This window comes from Piliocolobus tephrosceles, chromosome 13 (assembly GCF_002776525.5).
Source record: "Piliocolobus tephrosceles isolate RC106 chromosome 13, ASM277652v3, whole genome shotgun sequence".
Lineage (NCBI taxonomy): Eukaryota > Metazoa > Chordata > Mammalia > Primates > Cercopithecidae > Piliocolobus > Piliocolobus tephrosceles.
In genome coordinates this window covers 41,684,096-41,705,402 of record NC_045446.1, presented here as the reverse complement: position 1 = coordinate 41,705,402, position 21,307 = coordinate 41,684,096, and the positions used below count along the sequence as shown (strand labels likewise).

Below are 21,307 nucleotides of genomic sequence, written 5' to 3'. Positions count from 1 at the left end.
ATATGTGCCTCTTAAATGCTCTTTGGTTGACTGTCTATGCTTTGGTCTGAAAAAGTTTGGGAATTACTCTTCTAATACAGGCATTCTAACACAATTAGCTAAGAAAAGGGGGTAAAAGAAAGGGCATTGTGATTCAAATTAGTGTGTCCTAGATTTGTGTAAATAGGACTGGGAGAAAGTAAGTTAGCTAGTTAATCTCCATTTGTTTTTCCCTCTTAGCTTCATCTGTTTCTTCTGTTTTTCCCGCCTCTCTGTGCAGAGGAGGGAACTGAGCTTTACTGACTGTGTGAGGCCTTGTTCCCTTGTGCGCCGGCTTTTTTTTTAATTGACCAAGGGGAAGCATTAGCAAAAAATTAGTACTGGAGGAGAGAGACTAAGGGTTTTTATTCCCTGGTCTCTGCTAAGGTTCTAGGATTCTGGTTCGTTCTTTCTTTCTATATATATATGTATATAAAATATTCAATGACATGCACACTAATTACGGCTCTCTGCTTGATGAAATAATATTTCTTTATATGAGCAAATAGAATTGGACTCCACGTCTTCAAACAAAGCAGTCACAGAGGGTTTTCTTTATATATATATATGTATTTATATTCTTTATATATATATAAAGTATATATATAAATATACTTTAAGTTCTAGGGTACATGTGCACAGTGTGCAGGTTTGTTACATACGTATACATGTGCCATGTTGGTGTGCTGCACCCATTAACTCATCATTTACATTAGGTACATCTCCTAATGCTATCCCTCCCCACTCCCCGCCCCCCACAACAGGCCCTTCTAGAAGTCCTGTAAGATGTCCCCCAGATTGAGGTAACACATATTATTCCTTGCAACTGTAGGGGCCTCCTAATGTTGCTAATTCCTAACTGCTCTAACATACCTTTTTGATTCCCTTAACCCTACCCATACTTCTGTAAATATTACTCTATTAAATGGTCTTAAAAATCCCTGCTGAATGTGCTTTTGATTCCTGCCAGGAGCTTGACTGACGCAGTTGCCTGAACTATCAGCCATTCTTATAATTAATATAAGTTAGTGAGTCATAATATTATCCATCAGTGTGTTTTCAGAAAATGATGAGAAGTCTAATACAGTGATTCCCAAATACCTGTCATTACCATGAAATGTTGCCAATCTATGACAAAGTCATCATTGTTACAGTAATAAATGAAAAATATATGACAGAATAATATGAAGTGTTTTGATAAAAGTAATTAAATAAATTGAAGGGGAAAAGCATTTCTTATAGTGTGGGAAATGGTGGAAATATTTGTAGATGGACTAAGATTGTGAAGACATTAGAATACCTTGCTAAGGAGGAGAGTCTGTGTTCAATTGACATTCCAATTTTATTGAGAATTTTGAAGCACAAGAATGATAAGAGTATATCTGTTATAAAACAATGTAGAGAATTGGTTACTGCTAGCTGGAACAACTGAATACAGATAGAGGGTCGCTGGAAAAATATTGCAGTAGTCCTCATGAGCAAAATGATGGCTCACTACAGCAGTGGCAGAGGAAATATTAGGAAGTCTTGATAGGATGGTGCTGAGATTTGAAAATTTTGATGAAGAATAAACAAATCTTAATGGAGAGAAGAATGAGAAAGATTATTCTGCATTTTCTCATTTACGTGATTGGGTGAAGCCTCTTTACCTCTGGAATTGAATTAGTGTTGATTTAGACTGATGCCAGTAATTAGGAAAAAGAAAACAAAATTCATAGCAGAACATTGACTCAGTGGAAATTCTTATAAACTTGTTTTTTAATCACAGACTACTGTCATTCCTCACACTCTTTAAGAGCCCCTGGATAAGAAAACTATAGAATATAATAGATAATTAGTGGATAATAAGGTATGCACAAAATGTCCAGAAGACATCTGGATTATTTTAAATCAGCAATCAATACCAGCTGAAAGCTTATTTTATTTTGTCAGTATCTTGTAATTATGTTAAAAATGACATCTGAGAATTTACACAGAATATAAAGAATAAGATAGTTCTATCCACTAAAAAAATGATTTTATGTTCTGGCTAAATTATCAATATGTTTTATAGGTATGCCATAATGTGGAACCTTATCTGTAAATTATTCTAGACCCATTGCCTGCTCTGTAGTTGGGTTCCAACTCAGGAAGGAAAAGGATGTTAAAACAGCGGCAAGACCAACATCTGCGTAGCATTTTGTTCTCTTACTCTTGAGTTTGAGAGACTTTCACGACTTCTTATTGCTCAGTGCGTAGAATCTAAAGTCCTATGTTTGTTTCTATTTTTATATTTTGGCTCCACTTTATCTCTTTGGTTTTGCTTTCTAACTTTTTTTTTCTAAATAACTTTATATAATAAAGTTCAAATAAATGAATAATGGGAAAAGTATAAAAAGCCTCCAGCTTTGGTTGGTTGGTTTTATTAATTCATGAGATTTAAAGGCAGATAGACTTGGTTCAAAGTCTACCAGACAACATCTTGAATTCATGAGAGATGAGTTATTAAAAACATGGATTAAAGTATAAAAAAGGAAGAATTTAAACAAGAAAGTATCCTCTTCCTTAAATAATCGTCAGTTCAATGTCCAGAATCTGAGCGTTTAATTTGAAACCTCTTGCATTGCTAATATTCAGAAACTACTTAAATACTTGAGTTAGTCCCACTGGAAGGGGCTTCTATGACTTTACCATTTTTACATTTTTTGCCACTGTTTGGACATCTGTTTTGAAAAAAAAAGAAAAAAAAACTATATAGAAGGGACAACAATGGCAATCATATTAACAGAAATTATTTTGAAACTTCCTATTAATATACAGATCACCCACATATCTTCTGTAGTATGTGTGTATTTGTGTAGTAATAAATGGGAAGAACTTATTAAGCAGATATTTGAACTAAATAAACTAAATTTATTTTTAAGACTTTGTTTTTCTTTTACAATTGATGATATTTTTCTAATGTTCAAACCACAAAGAAAAAGAAAATACAGACCAGGCTCTGTTTTTACTTTGGAATAAGAAGTTGCATTTCATATAGAAGAGCTCTATAATAATGTCTGGATGCCTTTATTTTTATCCAACAGTTATCAGTATATTGCTATATACCTGCCAGGAAGGACATTTTTTTTCTGGTTCAATAACTGTTTAAGTGTCTGTTGTTCCCATTTTCAAATCTCTGAAACTTTTATGTGAATTCTTTCAGCACATTTTTTTCATTATTTCCCAACCTCCTTTTTTTCTGGATGGCTGAAATTTCCAGACATATAACACAAAATGTCTTAAGAGAATTAATATAAAAAAGCTAAGAAAATGTAAAGCAAAGAAAAATTTGCATGTACATTACCTGTATGTAGATATGTAAACTCATTTTTAATTTCCTTTAAAAGATAATAGATGAATCTAATTTTTCTTATTACTCTTTCACTAAGTAGCAATTATGATATAAAAGGTATCAGGAAATTTCTTTTTTAAAATTACTTCCAGACATAATCTGAGTACTTAGATTGGGTTAGTCTGTTAATATCATTAATGTCAAGGAGCATTTTCCCCATAGCTCTCTAGCATTTCAAAATAAACTGGCTGAAATAAGCCAAATAAGTGATTTTTTAAAAATTGCAATATCACAGAGGCATTTTGTTAGAATGTAAAATTTTTTCCAATATTGTTTTTATCAGTTAATTTCCAAATATAAAGGGAGGCTTTACAGAGAATATTCTATCAGATTTGAGAGCACCACTCTAAGGGAATAGAGAGGTATTTGAAGTCAAAACTACTATAGCTTACATTTCTGTTCCCTTTGTTCTTTTGAACAGATTAATAAATGCTATAATTTCTGAATTTGCATATATTATTTAAACAGATATGTTGAGTGAAAGCTCCTACTTGTTTTTGTTTGTTTTTCGTTTTTGAAACAGAGTCTCCCTCTGTCACCCAGGCTGCACTGCAGTGGCGTGATCTCAGCTAACTGCAACCCTCCACCTCCTGGGTTCAAATGATTCTCATGCTTTGTCCTCCCAAGTAGCTGGAACTATAGGCATCCACCACCACGCCTGGATAAATTTTTGTATTATTAGTAGAGATAGGGTTTCGCCACATTGGCCAGGCTACTCTCGAACCCCTGGGCTCGAAGTGATCTGCCTGCCTAAGCCTCCCAAAGTGCTGGGATTACAGGCGTGAACCACCACTACCGCTGCCTAGTTCTTGTTATCTTAGAATAAAATGTGTCTTCACCTTCTCTCTTGTTGATATAACTAGAATTTTCTGTCTTATTGATGCTGTACATAGAGGAGGAGAAGTATACAATGGAGCAATATCACTGTTACCAGGATGATGGTTGTACCTGGATCTGTTCAAAGACGTTCTGTATTCCATAGCCAATTCTGCATATCATAAAATGCCAAGAGTTTAGAACAAGTCTAAATTACAGAGAGAACTGTAGGGTAGAAGGAGGAAAGCAGTGATAATAATAAAGGCGAGATTAAAAGTATGTATATATGGCCAGGTGCAGTGGCTCACGCCTGTAATCCCAGCACTTTGGGAGGCCAAGATGGGTGAATCACGAGATCAGGAGCTTAAGAACATCCTGGCCAACATGGTGAAACCCCGTCTCTACTAAAAATACAAAAATTAGCCAGGCATGGTAGTTTGTGCCTGTAGTCCCAGCTACTCAGGAGGCTGAGGCACTAGAATCACCTGAACCTGGGAGGCAGAAGCTGCAGTGAAGCGAAATCATGCCACTGCACTCCAGCCTGAGTGACAGAGTGAAACTGTCTAAAATATACACATACACAGATATACATACACATATATACACACATATAAATACATATATACATTTATACATATATACACATATATGCATATATATACATAGACATATATACATATATACACATATATAGATATAAATACACATATATACATATAAAATTTTTCAGGCTAAATTTGTTTAGTGGGAAATATTGAGAAAATTTTCAGAGAGATGTTGTTCTAAATAATATTCTTATTAAAATATTACAAAGTTAGGGATCACAGTCAATGATATAATTCCAAACAAAGAATGTCAAATTTTATAGTGAAAATTTTTGTTAATAAAAATTGTAAATTTTGAATTGTGACATTATAATTTTCTAGTTCAGATAAAGTTTTCTGTCTTGGTGTTCTTAGTTGCAAAAAGTGGTATTTGTTTTATTTGCTTTTTCTTTTCTTTTCTTTTTTCTTTTTTTTTGAGATGGAGTTACACTCTTGTTGCCCAGGCTGAAGTGCAATGGCATGATCTCGGCTCACCGCAACCTCCGCCTCCCAGGTAAAAGCCATTCTCCTGCCTCAGCCTCCCAAGTAGCTGGGACTACAGGCATGCGCCACCACACCCGACTAATTTTATATTTTTAGTAGAGACGGGGTTTCTCCATGTTGGTCAAGCTGGTCTCGAACTCCCGACCTCAGGTGATCCAGCCGCCTCCGCCTCCCAAAGTGCTGGGGTTACAGGCATCTTTATTTACTGAGAAAAAAACAATTTGGGGCCGGGCGCGGTGGCTCAAACCTGTAATCCCAGCACTTTGGGAGGCCGAGACGGGCGGATCACGAGGTCAGAAGATCGAGACCATCCTGGCTAACCCGGTGAAACCCCGTCTCTACTAAAAAATACAAAAACTAGCCGGGCGAGGTAGCAGGTGCCTATAGTCCCAGCTACTCCGGGAGGCTGAGGCAGGAGAATGGCGTGAACCCGGGAGGGGGAGCTTGCAGTGAGCTGAGATCCGGCCACTGCACTCCAGCCTGGGGGACAGAGTGAGACTCCGTCTCAAAAAAAAGAAAAAAAAAAAAAACAATTTGGTTTTCTGTCTTCTGCTCAACCAGGAGAATATCATGTAATATCTGTAATTCTGTATAATGAGAACTTATTAAGGGAAATGCTAAATTCTTTTCTAGCTCTCTGATGTGATAATTTCAATTAGTTTGTTTACAGATTATACTTAAAAAAACAGCTTCATTTAATTTTAGCAGAATGACTTAATGTCTTTACAGTGTGCTTTAGGATCAGTTTACCTTTTATTGCCTATGCTGGCTGCCAAATTGTCCCTTTTTATGCTTTACAATTTAGAGTTTAGCATACACCAAATCTAGCACTTGCGTTCTAGCATTCCAAATATTTTCAACTTCCAATCAATCTATGTGTTTTTGAATTTTGTAATCTCATTTGGAATATAATCAAGGAACATAAACTATGATACCCAGATGATAGGGAGTTGTAAGGACTTCTGACAGCATTAAAGGAAATATGCAACAGAAACTTTTAAAACAAAAACCTACTTTGAGAAAGGCATGGTATTTTAGAAACAGAGAGCCATGACATTTGCCTCTGTTAAATTGTATTTTTATGGCATTTCTTTTAGAACTTAATCCAGAAAGCAAAAACCTACTTCATACACCATCCACAGTAAATGGCTTAGTTAAATGGTATTGACACACAGCTTGCTTTGTCATTCTTATAAACTTCTCTCCCTCCCTCCCTCCATCTTCCTTCCTTTCTTTTCTTCTCAATTGTGCGTTCTTTCTTTCTTTCTTTCTTTTTTCTTTCTCTCTTTCTTTCCCCTCCCTCCCTTCCTTCTTTCCTTCCTTCCTTCCTTCCTTCTTCCTTCCTCTCTTCCTTCCTTCCTCCCTCCTTTCTTTCCTCCTCTCCTCTCCTCTTGCTTATTCTTCTCCTTATTACACTCATTTGCTTCTATATATGGTTAGAATAAGACTCATCAACATTGCAGAGTACAAATATTCTCACATGTAAGTACTCAGAAAAAAAGAGAGCTGTTATCATTTAGTGTATGGGAAGAATTTAAACAAGAACTGTGCCTCAGGCAAGTTACTTAACTTTTTATTAGATAATTACGTTTCATTGTGAGGACTCAATGAAATGTTTGCCGGGCACCTAGCACAGTGACTAGTTCATTGTCAGTGTACAGTTAACATTAGCAAGTAGCAAAATAGTGTAAATAGCAAATATGGTGAAAAAGGTATCAATAAACTTTCTTGTTTTTAATCACTTCCAGATCTATATGAAGACTGGAAGATGAAAAAATAATGTGATCAGGATGCATTTGGGAAATAATCCATTTATTCTTTCAATCAATACTCCTGAACCTGCACTATATGCTATACTATGTTCTAGGGGTACAATAATGAATAAAATAGAGTCTGCATTAGCAAAACATTGTCTAAAAGAAAAGAAACTTCAAATGGTGGACAGTCACAGTTAGGATTGAGACACTAGGTGTGGCAGTTTTAAACATGTCTTCAGAATTATTTGACACTCTTTGTCTGGAAAGAATGGACTTGTGACTGATTTGATCAATAAAGCATAATAAAAGACGTGCGTTGTGGCTTCTGAGGCAAAATCCCAAAAGGCCATACAGCTTCCACTCTATTCTGCTCACTCTTAGGGCCCTCCTTTAATGATGCTTTTTCTGGGGACCCCCTCTATAATGTAAGAAAATTAAGTCACATGGAGAAGGCTCAGTCATCCCACACCAGGCACCAGATATGTGAATGACAATGCCCCCAAATTATTTTGATTCTTTAATGTTCAGGTTTTCCCACCTGACACCCCAGGCACTGTGGGATAGATGTAAGCTATCACCACAATACAGTGCTTTGTCTGATTCATCTGATGGAATTCATGAGCAAAATAACTTTGTTGTTGTTTTATATCACTAATTCTGGGATGGTTTATTTCACAACAGTAGTAACTGGAGCATTAGGTGTTGCTTGAATAGGAGTGCTTAATTCAAAACTAGGCTAAAGACTATGAGGTCATCATCATTTAATGATCCAGGGATATTTTTAAACCTCTCTAGTTGAAATTATTTAGATAAATTTTTCCCTCCCTTCCTTCCTTCCTTCTTTCCTTCCTTCCTTCCTTCCTTCCTTCCTTCCTTCCTTCCTTCCTTCCTTCCTTCCTTCCTTCCTTCCTCACCTCCCTCCTTCCCTCCCTCCCTCCCTCCCTCTCTTCCTTCTTTCTTTCTTTTTTCTTTTCCTTTTGTCTTTCTCCATCACCTAGACTGGACTGCAGTGGTGCAATCATGGCTCACTGCAGCCTCGAGCTCCTTGGCTCAAGCAATCCTCCCACCTTAGACTCCTGAGTGGTTGAGACTACAGGCATGTGCAACAATGCCTGGCTAACTTTGTAAAGTTTTGTAGACACAGGGTCTTGCTGTTTTGCTCAGGCTGATCTTGAACTCCCAGGCTAAAATAATCCTCCCATTTTGGCCTCCCAAAGTGATGGAATTACAGATGCAAGCCATCACTCTTGGACTGTTTTAAGTAAGAATAAAATGACATGCAAGAACTCATGGGTCCAAATGACAATCACTTATTATTTATCTGATAAAGAATATATTCCTTCCCCAGGTAGTATCTCCCTGAAACTTTATTATTAAACTAAAAGAGCATAAAGAGTTACGGTTAACTTGTAGCTACATACTAGTCTTCATGATTAGAAAATGAACATTTTCATCAAAGAAAGAAATACGTAGTGTGTGATGCTTAAACCTGAATTAATAACCAAATCTGTCAGAAAATTGAATGGAAACCTTAGTGTCACTATTAAGAGTCCAAACGTCTTAAAATGGTGCTCAAAACCACCTTAAACCTGATCAGAGCCTCCTCTCTCCCTCCCTACTGCCCTTCATCTTCTGAACTCCTAAGTTCTTCAGACTGTCTGTCCTTTTCTGAAGACTACATTTTCAGACCTCTGGGCCAGGGCTCAATCACTTACCTTATCCTGACAGGGCCACTGAACCTTGCCACCTACCCTGATTCCCAGAGGCATACTTATCTTGCCTGTCTTTGCTCTCCCATGGAACGTCGTCTCTATTTATATGTAGCAATTATTTGATTCTGCATTAGGTTATGTTTCCTTCACCAATGGAAAATTCTTCAAGGACAATATTATGTCTAATTCATCTTGTATTCCCACAATGCCCATTTTAGGTACTCAATAAAGAGTTCATAAATGTTTAAAAACAATATGAAAAAAAGGAAGCATTCCAAAAACATTAGCAGAATCTCCATCTACTCTTCACTGATTCAAAAATTTGATCCAAGTATTTGAAAAACAAGAACAAAAACAAAAATCACTGCACTTCGTTGAAGTCATAAACTTCATATTGTGGAAATTGCCAGTTTTCTTTGGAAAAAATTAGTGTCGCTATTCATGAAGACATCTGTATCATTCCTACACATAATTTGGTTCCACTTATAAAATCTGCCTCAGTGAAAAAAATTAATGTATGATTTGGCAGGGCTCACAAATGTCTTGTTTGCTCATTCAGCAAATAAATTAAACCAAACCATAAGATGTAAATCATATTCTTCCTTCATACAGAGCCTACCTTTATTTCTTTACTTTCTATGTGTCTAGACTGAAAATTAACACGATCTTTAAGGATTAGTGTATGCCATTTTATCAATCATTAAATAGTTCTGAGGAAGAATGGCAAGCAAACATTTTGTCTATAGTATGTTTTTATATTTCCTGTTCCTAGTGGATCATATATTCTTCCACTGTTTCATAGAAATATTCTCATTCACTAAAAAATAAAAATATATTTATGGGTGGTGTCATGTTGTCTGAGTAAAACTGTGGACCAAATTTATTAATGAACAAGGGACGAAAATGTTTTAAAACAAATTGGATTTTTCAATTTCAGTCATACCTATAATTTCTACAAATCTTAAACCACAGCATATACTAGTTGCTGATGTCTCTTTTAATTCTTGACTTATATTTTGGGGGTTTAAACTTCGCTATGTTTTTTGAAACCTGAAACTTTTCATCATCTCCTTCTGAGTTGCAGCAACATATGTCATTAATGAAGGGAGTTGGGTAACTTCCCTTGCTATTGTTCTTAAATCAGCACATGACAGACACCAACACCAATTAGAGAGATCTGCCTAAGCCACAGAATGTTGAAAAAGATATGTGTTGAATGAAAGAGGGTTGATATAAGAAAAGAAAAAATACTACAAAATTGTGTGAAGGATAAATTGAATAACTATAAAAAGAACATTTATCATTTATATATCGAGGAAAACAAAGTACAATGCCTAATCCAAGTAAACTATAAAGAATTACTGAAGCTTATGGAAAACTTAAAAGCATCTAGAAGTAAAAACCGTTTGCTTTCATGAGTCCACAATCAAAAGGTAGAGCAGCATTAACACGTAAAAATCATCCCCAAACTTATATTAATAAACTATGAGATGTATGAGCTGGAGAAGATTGCTAATAGTGGAAATAGTCAAAGGCAAGTCATATTACAGTGCACATGACACAGAGATATTGCTTATTACTTTCTCAGTGATAGTGTTTGTCATGACGTGTGTGTGTGTGTGTGTGTGTGTGTTAAGGAGGTGTACTTATAGCACTTAAACGTGCTTTCATGCTGTATGCTGAATATTTTCATTTTTACTCTATTAAACTTCATGTATTTTACACATGTCATTTCTTTAGCTCTAACTTTTATGATGTGTTTTAAGATAACATACAGAAATTTCTGATCCCAGTAAGTATGATCACTATATTTCCACAGAGAGAAGACAGTGGGAGTGAAAGAACTTTGTAAAAAGAGGAAGGCAGTGAAGTAGAAAGAATCTAGCAATCAAATAAGAGGAGGAATTCTGGAACTGTGAGTAAGATGAAGAAAGCTAAGTGGTCAGTCTAAAAACAGACTTCTTTGTCCCTTACTGATTTGTAAAACTTAAAGATTCTGTTGATGGTGGGATACAACACATTGACACCTGATAGATGAAAGGTAGGACTCTTTGTTACCTCTCCAAATGAGAAAGCTGTCAGAACCACACAGGGGTTGAACCCTGGGACAGGGTAACAGCAAGCTGCAGCTGTAGAGAACAGCTATGTATGGCAAACAAGGTGGAGTTAGCTGGTTTTCCCCTCCTTGTGGATTTGCTAATGTGAATAATTCTGAAGACTCTAGAGCAGAGGGTCTCCCCCTAGTTGTCTGATATTTGGTCCGAGGGGAGATTAAGGTGAGTGTGTAGTGGCTCAGAGGATGAGAACTCACTAAGGGAAGTGGTTGGAGTGTGGGCTTCATTGGCTGTTCCTGCGTGTGTGTGTGTGTGTGTGTGCCCCCCGCCCCACACACACACGCACACACACATACATGAAGTAAAAAAGAGCTGAATAAACTCTAAATACAAACAAGGCAAAGAAAACAGAGAAAGTAATAGGGAAGAAAAAAATATATGTTTGCTTCTGAACAGAAGATTCTTTACAAGGTTATTTTCTTCTTTTAACCTGCAGGGTCATGACTACCTACTTCCTCACATTCCTCTCCAGGTCTTTTGTTGTCAAACGGGGCAGCTCACTTATAGGAGCATCAAATCTTGGCCCACAAGATTTGATTTGAAGTGTATTAGTTTTAATGTGTTTTATTAGAATTTAAATTTACTTCACAATTTAGTAATGAACTGAGTCTCCCACACAGTTGTGCGACAACTGGTAAACGATTAGAACTATTTATAATTTCTACTTTTATTTAGGAATATATTCGCCACGATTTGGTGTTAGAAATTTAAAACAATCCAGATGTATCTGTGAGAAGTGGTGGAATGTAGGCAACTGAACACAATTTGCATTTTTTCTTTTTTTTTCCTTTTTTGAGACGGAGTCTCACTCTGTCACCTAGCCTGGAGTGCAATGGCACAATCTCAGCTCACTGCAACCTCCACTTCCTGGGTTCAAGCGATTCTCCTGCCTCAGCCTCTCAAGTAGCTAGGATTACAGGTGCCCGCCACCATGCTCAGCTAACATTTAAAATATTTTTAGTAGAGGCGGTGTTTCATCATATTGGCCAGGCTGGTCTCGAATTTTTGACTTCAGATGATCTGCCCGCCTCGGCCTCCCAAAGTGTTGGAATTACAGGCGTGAGCCACTGTGCCTGGCCTTTGCTTCTAAAAGACTCAATTAACTTTGATTTACCCTCTTCCTGTGCCCACTGACCACACGATAGATCCCTCTAGTTATCAGATAGGCATCTCAAAATTAACTTGTCTAGAACTAAAACCCTGATTTTCATTCCACTGAACATGAGGCAAGACAAAACAAAGCAAAACAACTTCTTCCCATCTTTCCCATTTCATTAAATGGCAGCATAATTTTTGTAACCTCTTATCCAATAAAAAAAATCTAGGAGTTTTCCTTGTCTGTTTCTCACACCACATATCCATCTATCAGAAAATCATAATAAAATCTAAATCGTAATTTAAAATAATGAATTATATCATGGATGATGTATGTTTGTAGAGTAAGATTGAATGCTCACATAATTCACCTGGTTTTTTAGAAGATGAGCATACTGAGAAGAAAGAATAAAAGAGAAGAGAATAACCACTCAAAAGATCTCCCTGACTTTTATCTCCTCTCCCCTCATTTATTGATTCTGCCATAGGAGTTTGGATCATACTCCTTAAAGATGCAATTCTAAATGCCGTAAGTCTGAATGTTGAAATTACGAAAGCCGACTTGTGGGGATGAGATTAGTGTGGTTTTGGTTGTATGCAGCATAGTTGCATCATGTTAGTAGCATCATATTAGATATAACTATGATTTTGTTATTGCCTCTTTTTGGAAATTAAGTATAGTTTAAGGAGATGCATATGGTTGCTAAATTGACAAGGAGTAAATGTGTAAACTTAATTTTAGGTGTGTCAGTGTGACTGGATTAAGGAATACCTAGAAACCTGTTGAAGTTTTATTTTGGGTGTGTCCATGATGGTGTTTCCAGAGGCGATTAATGTGTGAGACTAGATGGTCTAGGTAGGGAAGATCTTTTACTGTTAGCTCTGGTAATCTAATCCAACTCTGGATCTTGATTGGTATGTTCTTATTCTGCATCTTATTTTGAAGTCAAATTTGTTTGACTCAGTTCCTAGTCAGCTTATTATTAAAAATAGAAATGCAATCCCTCCGCTTTAAGAGGCACTTTGAGTCTCCTGGCTATTCAGCCTGCTTAGGCTTGGGAGCTAGTTAAGAAGACATCTTCCCTGACCCCCATCTATCCTCGACTGATACCAAATCCAAAAGAAAAGAGATTATTTCTGTGTAGGATTTGAAACCTTCTCGTGACTTTTCCTGGTTAAAAGTTTTTCCTCAAAAGCCTTCTTCGGTATTCTTTTCTTGAGTTCCTTCTCATACTTCTTTGAGGCATCTGACTTCATTCTCTATGATGCAGAAACTTCAGTACAGGGGGCAGCTCATCTGGCTTGGAGTTAGGATACCTGACAGAAACACACTTCTTTTCAAAAATGATTTTTTTCTCAAATAATTTTATTATCACATTTTAACTTTTAAATATAAAATCCTTCTTGTTTTTATCTAAGAAATTTTTTTAAATGATATATAGACTCCCCACACCTCCTCATACAGAAACAAAAAGAAAGGATAGAAGGAAGAAAGGAAGGAAAAGAGAGAAGAAGAGAGAAAGGAAAAAATAGAGGAAAGAAGGAAGGAAGAAAGGAAGGAAGGAAGGAGGGAGGGAGGGAAGAAGGGAGGGAAGGAAAGGAAAGCTCTGTTGCTTCAAATAAGTTGCTTGAAGTTGCTTCCCATTTGTGTTGGGAAATGAGCATATTTTCAAATCAGTCAGACTCAGGCATGAGTTGAAATCTTGCCTTTGCTGCTTAATAGATATGTGTCATTGTCATAGCAGAATGGCAATATTCCTTTATGCTAGGAAATGCCCCACTGACACTGACCCCATCCTCGGACAGTTCTCTCGCTTTGGGCTTGGAGTACTGCCCTTTTATAGGATGCTTCCTGATCCATTATTTGGAGCTACAAAAATGCTTTAACGAGATCACTTTAAGTGTCATATCTCTAAGTGCTTTGTATAAATCAACAGTTGGAAAATATTCCGTATTTGTGACCTATGTTATAGTTACAATAATGGAAGTTTCAGCAAACTTCTCATTCTTCAACAAAATAATCTTAAATTTGAAATTATCAGTGTACTTAAAAATCAATTAATAACTGGAACAATATCTAACTGCAAGAGAATCCCAAGAAATGTGATACTAAAATCTCACTTGTAAGTAAATTGTGCTAGGAATAAAGATGCAAAATTAATAACTGGCATTGTCTTTACAGAGGGATCTCCATTTAATTTTCCTTTGATGAGCACAGTTCTTGCTGTATCCCTTCTATCACCCAATGGCCCCCACTTTTTCCTCCCTTGAATATGCAGTGGTTTTGTGATTTATTTATTTACTTATTTATTTATTTACTCAATTATTTGGCAACCTTAGGCTTGGTATTGTGATAAAGACTTGAAATATAAGGATGAATAGCCTAGTCCTTACTCTCTAGGACTCACAGTTTGGTAAGTGAGATAGACGCATAAGCAAATAACTGTGATACTACATTATAAGTGAGAAACAAAAGAAATAGCAAAGTGCTCAGAGCACTGAACATAGAGTCACACAAAAGAATATCTCCACCAGAGAGATCAAGAGAACCACAAAGAAGGTGACAATTAAGCTTCTCCTAGAAGAGTGAATCAGATTTCTTCAGAGGGAGACAGTGAAGGTGAAAGATCATTTTGGTTAGCGTGAGCAAAGGCTTGGAGGTGTGAGGGTCTAAGATGTTTGGGATGTTGTGACATTACATCACATCAAGTCTACCAATGACAATATATAAACATATCTGTTTCATACTTTATAATGAAACCATCCGTTAATTGAGACCCTACCTCACTTTTTATTGATTTTCCCCTTAGTTTAGTTTTCTTACAGTCAGATTTTTTAAAAAAACTGTAGGTCATAAAACAAATTTAGCAGTTCTCTAATAGCATTTCTTTTAAATTGAATAGCATAGAAGAGACTATAATAATGTCAAGTAGAAAAATATCAGAGTGCAATATAATAGGAAAGTACGTAATGTTTTGTGAAACATGTTTAGTTTATTTGTGTCTAAGTGTGTTTCTATGCGTCTGTTCCATAATGTATTTCATATTGTGGGTCACAACAAAAAAAATTTGAAAGCCACTGCAGTAGTAATATTTTCTGTTACTTTTCATTGCACTCTTGTTATATTGGTTATGATTAAACCTTGAGTCCAAATGAACCTTGGTTTTTAATGAAGTGACAAGTGACACAGACTGACCTCATTTATAAGCCTGGCACACAGGCAAGCATCTGTTTTAGTGAACTCTAGTTACATTTTACCAGATGAAATGCTGCTAGCTTGGGAGTGAAACTATCGTTTGTAATGTTATTTTAACATTACTTTTCTATTCTGAGTTCTAAACTGTTAAATTAGAGACAATATGTAAAGATATAACCAATTAGTTGTATATTTTCTGAGACACCAGCTTCTTCTAAAATAATCATTCGTTTCTTTCAACAATTATTGAGTGTCTACTATATGTCTAATGATATTCTACATGCTAGAGATATAGTGGTGGAAAAGACAAGAAAGGTTGTTGAAATAAACATATTTTACATTAAACATTTATATTATACTTGAGGTACTTGTGATTAAAGTGGCATGACATAGACTTTTTTAAGATTTAGAAGCAAACTATAAGACATACAAATAAAGAAAACTTAAAAAAACACCTTCAACTAAGACAACAGACGTCACACCACAGAATGTACTGCATAGGATATTTAAAACTAGATGAGGCAGGGTGTGTTGGCCCATGCCTGTAATCTCAGAAACTTTGGAGGGGTGAGGTAGGAGCATCATATGAGGCCAGGAGTTTGAGACTATCCTGGGCAACATAACGGGACCCTGTCTCTAAAAAAAAAAAAAAAAAAAAAAAGATAAAAAATTAGTCAGAGTTGGTGGCTGTATTAGTCTGTTTTCACTCAGCTGTAAAGAACTACCTGAGACTGGGTCATTTATAAAGAAAAGAGGTTGAATTGACTCACAGTTCTGCATGGCTGGGGAGGCCTCAGGAAATTTACAATCATGTGGGAAGGCAAAGGGGCAGCATGGCATGTCTTACATGGCGGCAGGAGAGAGGAAAGAGGGGAAGTGCCACCCTTTTAAAACCATCAGGTCTGTGAGAACTCCCTCACTATCATAAGAACAGCGTGGGGGAAACTGACCCCATGATCCAGTCACCTCCCACCAGATCCGTTTCTCAACATTTGGGGATTACAATTCTAGATGAAATTTGAATGGGGACATAGAGCCAAACCATATCAGTGGTGCTCACTTGTGGTCCCAGCTACCCTGACACTGAGATGGGACGATAGCTAGAGCCTGAAAAGTCAAGGCTACGGTGAGCCATGGTCATGCCCCTGCACTCCAGCCTGGGTGAGAGTGAGATACTGTCTCAAAAAAAAAAAAAATTAAAAAACAAAAATTAAAAATAAATAAAACTAGATAAGACAAATGGCATATTTCATGAAATGATTTTTAATCTATTTAGAAAACGTATGCTTATACATAACATGATTTGCCAAAAAAATGAGTCTTGCACAGGAGGGAATTAATATTTATGCTACTGTTGTGTTATACTTAAAAAGTTTGAAGTTCTCCACTGAGAGTAAAGTAATAGATTTTTCAAATTGCGTATTAGATGGAGAGTAAACCTTGAACTTTACATATGAAATTTCTTTGATTTATCCTTTGTAATTTTACATATGAATGGTGGTGGAAAGTAATAGCATTTATCGTTTAAAATTTCAGAAACAGTCTGTTTTTATTCCTAACAGTATTTGTAATTACCATGCTAGGATTTATAAAATTTATTCTCTTTGCCTTATGACATTAAAAAACTATATTTCAAAATATGTCAATTGAATGCCTTGTATTATAGAGTAAGATGCTAGGTTGGGAAAAATAAACATATTTGACCTCACTGAGGAAGTGTTTTAACAAAATGTAAATAAATGTTTTAAGTTATTAAATATATTTCTTCATGTATTTTTTAATACCATTGTATGTCTTCATACTGCTTTCTGTATCATTATTCTCACTTGCTTCCCAGGCTGTTTTTTGTCACTTTTTACTGCTCCTTTGAAGCTGTTTAGGAATATAAGTCTTTCTTGGTCATTTCTGGAAATTTATTTTAGCAAATTTAACCCAGTGTCTATTTCTGTGTTTTTAAATTTTTTCTCAAAGTGTCCTCCAACCTCAATTATTTATTGAAGGTTTGCTACACTTTTAAGAGTGAGTACTACATATATTATTTTCATTTGGGAGAAGGACTAAGAGAGAAAAGGAGAGTTATCTACATAAGAGGAAAAAAATAACATCTTTATTGATCATTTTTAAACTCAAAATTTAAGTATTTCTTAGAGAAATGAGAAAATTCATGTTTGAGACAATGTTGAAAGTTTAGAATGTGGGACACACATAGTAACCCAGAAACTTCCCGTGTTAAAGTCTTCTAACTGTGATCACTTGACAATAAAAGCTAAACTGTTTAAATCTGACTTGACTTTTCTTTTTAATGGTGTTAAGTTTCAAGGATGTATTTAAATATTTTTTCATCTTATTAAGTGAAGTATTTGCTTCCTTTACCTTCACATGAGATGAGCTATAGTTGCTTCAGCTGGACTACATTTTCCTAAGGTGAACAGTTTGGGCTGAGTCCACACTAAGCTAATAAAATACTTAGACAAAGGATAATCTTTGATAAATGTATCAGTGAGTGATCAGAATATATAAATAGAAATATCGATTTTGAAAAACACAAGATAAAAATCAAATGGGAATTTTTACATATGCTAAAAAAATTAAAAACACTATATTCGTGTCTCTTCAGAAATCTTTTGTATTCTCTTTCGTCACAAAAAATAAAATTATTCAGCGCAACTCTTAGATGTTAATGAAAGAAAAAACACATTCTTTATTTCTCCTGGTATTTTTCTTTTGGCTCTTTCTGAGAGACAGAGGATCTGCCATAATGCAAAATTTAAGACAAAAAAAAAAAAAAAAATGCCTGGAAGAAATGACATGGAGATGTAAGCGTCCTTTTCTTTCCCCCCAAACTGTATTTAGCATTGTTCCTGAATCAACAAAAACATTGCCTTACCCTTTGCTTTTTATAACACCAATAATGAACAATGTGACAAGAATATTCATATCTGGGGAGAAATAGGATGCAAGATTTTGAAAGTTCAAGGTGCTAAATTTTTTGAACTCATTACATATATAGATAATTCTTAAATTAACATTTATTGGTTGATGATGTTTTGATCAGGAAAAATTATCAAGAAGATTTGATTTTTTACTAAATTGTATGTGTTCAGACACTCAAAATTCTTTGTTGGGGCTCTAGGAATACTCAGATCTGATCAAATTTTAGGAAATTTTATCATTCAGATTCGTTCACTAAAACTCATCAGTAACGAGCTCTGTATGTTGTTATTTATGTTTATCCAGGCTGTTATGTAGAGCTCTTAAAAATGCTGTTACATTTCGATGACTACAAACTTTTCAGTCTGTTTTCTCTTTATTACATGTATTGCCACTAGAAGCAAATAACTGATGCAGTTTCTGCTAGATAATAGCAATAATAAATGTGAAATGTGAATAATTTTTTAAATTATATCTAAAATCATCTACATCAGTTAGCTATTGTGGATGTACAGGTAGTTTCTATTTGGGAGTGGGGCTAGGTAACTCATCATTATAAAAATTGTATCCAAGCAAGGATCAGAACACCTGTGCCACTGCCATTGTAAACACTGGATGGCAATATACATGAAACTGATGAACATGAAAACAAAACAAAATAAAAAGTGTAATACGTTTTATCTATGCTCCTTGGGAAGTGGTAACCTGTGGCAATCAGTACACTCAACAAGCAGTCCCCGCGCATTAGAGGTGAATCAGACACTTGAACATCTGTCCACTTCATGGAAGACGTTTCATCTCAGAATGCACGTACTAATAAACAACAGTTGGAGACAATTGTCTCTGACATTCAACATAATTCTGAGCTGAGGCTGAGAGAAGGAAGGGTGGAATTGTATTTCCTTTGGTAAAGCAAAAACAGCCGTGAGTGCAGCCTCTTCTACAAATCTGATACTTAAAGAGAATTGTAAGACATCAAAATGTTCAATTTGGAATGAAGAGTGGCCGAAGTTACTGGAAAGCTCGTGCCTCCGTCTGCAAAATCACTGGCCAGGAAAGCAAAAACTTTTCCAACACCCAATTTTAATATTGTGCTAAAGCTATTGACTCTGTTAAACCTCTAGAGTTAAATATGATCCCCTCTCCACCCCCCACCTTTTCTCTTAGGTTAGTGTTTGGGGGACAAGGAGGGGGCTGGAGCTTGGCCCCAACCTCGGAATTGCTGCCAAGGGCTTGTAATACAATCTCTCCCCGTTTGAAGGGTAAATCAGTGTCAATTGCATTTGCTGTCCACCAGAAAAAGTAAGCATTTTACTTCCGCTCGGTCTATGAGGACTGATGAAATGTAGGAAATCTGTTTCTGGCAGGGAGAAAAAATCGTTTTCCCAAACAGCACTAAAAGGAGCCATCAGAGAAGTATGAAGAAGGGTAGTGCGGCTGTAGCTGCTGCCGCTGCCACCAAGCTGGTGGGGTGCGGGGATCGGCTGCTGCAGGACCTGCGCCTGGAGGGGGCCGGCCCCCAGAAGCTGCACGAGCCCAGCCGGGAGCCCAAGAGCCTCTGAGAGCCGCCAGCAGCCCAGCTCGGGACGCGGGGGTGAGCATGACTGGCTGGCCCAGTTCTGCGCCAACGCCGCCGCAGCGTGCGCGCTCTGCAGCCGGGGCTCGCGGGAGCCCCTGCCTGTCTACTGCACCCGGGGCGGCGGGGGAGGGGAGAGGTCATTAAAAAATAACCTCAGTAACGAGGGGGGGAAGAGTGAAGAGGGGCAGAGAGTTGTACAGGCTTTTTTTTTCTCTCTAAGAGTGGGTATTCGCTGCAGGGGGTGACTTTCTGATTCCCCGGAAACAGCCATGTGTTCCTTATTCCTATTGTGGAACCCCCCAGATGACCGCAGCACGTAAGCCCGCTGGGGTGGCTCTGCAAACCAGGAACAGAGTGAGGATTTTTAATGAACACATCGATTATAAATGTACACATATGCATTCGTGCACAAGAATATCTGTAATGCATGCTCAGCATTGCCTGTTATGGGGGCGGGGGGCTGTGTGTGGGATGGAGCCAGAATGGTCTTAACGGGCTGACCCTGAATATTTTACTTCAGTCGTTGAGGCCAGGGTGGGAGGAAAGAGCGCCACATGTGGGATCTGGGGTGATATTCACTGTTTGTCTCTGATAAGTTTGATGAAGTTAAGTTTTATGTGAATAAACAAACGCTAGCCGATATGTATCAACACACTTTGGGAAGATTTTGCATGGTATTGTTCTTTTTGTTCGGTCCAAAGTTGAGACTGGAATCTGAAATTGGGGAACAAAGGAGGCAATTTTGGTTTGGAGACATTATTTACACTGGCAAAATTAAATTCTGTCAACTCAGTATGGTAAATTACCATTAACTTAGCCCAGACATCCGAAGAAGTTTCCATTGTCTTGAATGAAGAGGGAGCAAAAGCGAGAGTTAACATACTCTATTTCTACATTCTATTTTCCCAATTAACCTTTTTGAAACCACAGTCTTTACCCTCTCCATCTTCTTCATCTTCATCCTCTCACCTCTGCGATCTTCTTACAGTGAAGTGTTTGCAAAACGTTATTCTTAGAAAATTATCTCCTCCAACCCTCTCCAACAAAGTTAGATCAATTGTGTATGGGAGTTCTTATGCCAAGGAAATAAGATCTGCTTGTGCACAGATCTAACATCCATTAGACATTCTAGTATTAAAATAAAGGCTTGGATAGGTTGGATGTGCCAGCCCGGCAGAGGAAGAACACCTTTCCTCCCCACCTATCCCCTGAGATTCATAGAGGCAAGGCAGATAACAAGCCCTGTGCTCATTGCTTCTTTACCCCAAACTCTTACCAGTGTGGACACTAATTAACTGCAGCTGGGGTCTGATTCACCGAGCTTGTCTTTGATATTGATCAATGAACTCCTTCTCAAGGAATGCTTTCCTCTAACTGCGGTGAAGGTGGTGGCTCTGGTGGTCCTCTCCAACATGGGTGTCTGGGTTTTGACTGCCTAAGAGAAGGTAAGGGACAGATGGATGAGGCATGGGACAGTGTGCCTTTGCAGTGCACATTGGAGACTTTGCACGGGGCTGCCTGCATGGTCCCTTACATGGAAAAGGTAGCTTGGATTTCAGCCTGAATGCTACTGAAGTTTGGGTTTATTTCATTACTTTTTTGTTAAACACTATACTGTGGAGTTATGG

General features: G+C 37.0%; 1 protein-coding gene across 3 annotated transcripts in view; it reads left to right on the top strand.

Moving 5' to 3' along the window:
• GAS2 (growth arrest specific 2) overlaps window positions 1–21,307 on the top strand; it is a 172,952-nt gene that overhangs the window by 12,865 nt on the left and 138,780 nt on the right. Inside the window, exon 2 of one of the 3 annotated variants that reach the window (XM_023191509.2) lies at window positions 10,584–10,679. The exons of 1 other annotated variant lie outside the window; for it this stretch is intronic. The gene's annotated coding sequence lies outside the window, so the exon portion shown is untranslated. Of the gene's footprint in view, window positions 1–10,583; window positions 10,680–19,405; window positions 19,996–21,307 lie in introns of those variants that run through there. One more of the 3 variants, XR_004228416.1, reaches the window with a different exon arrangement.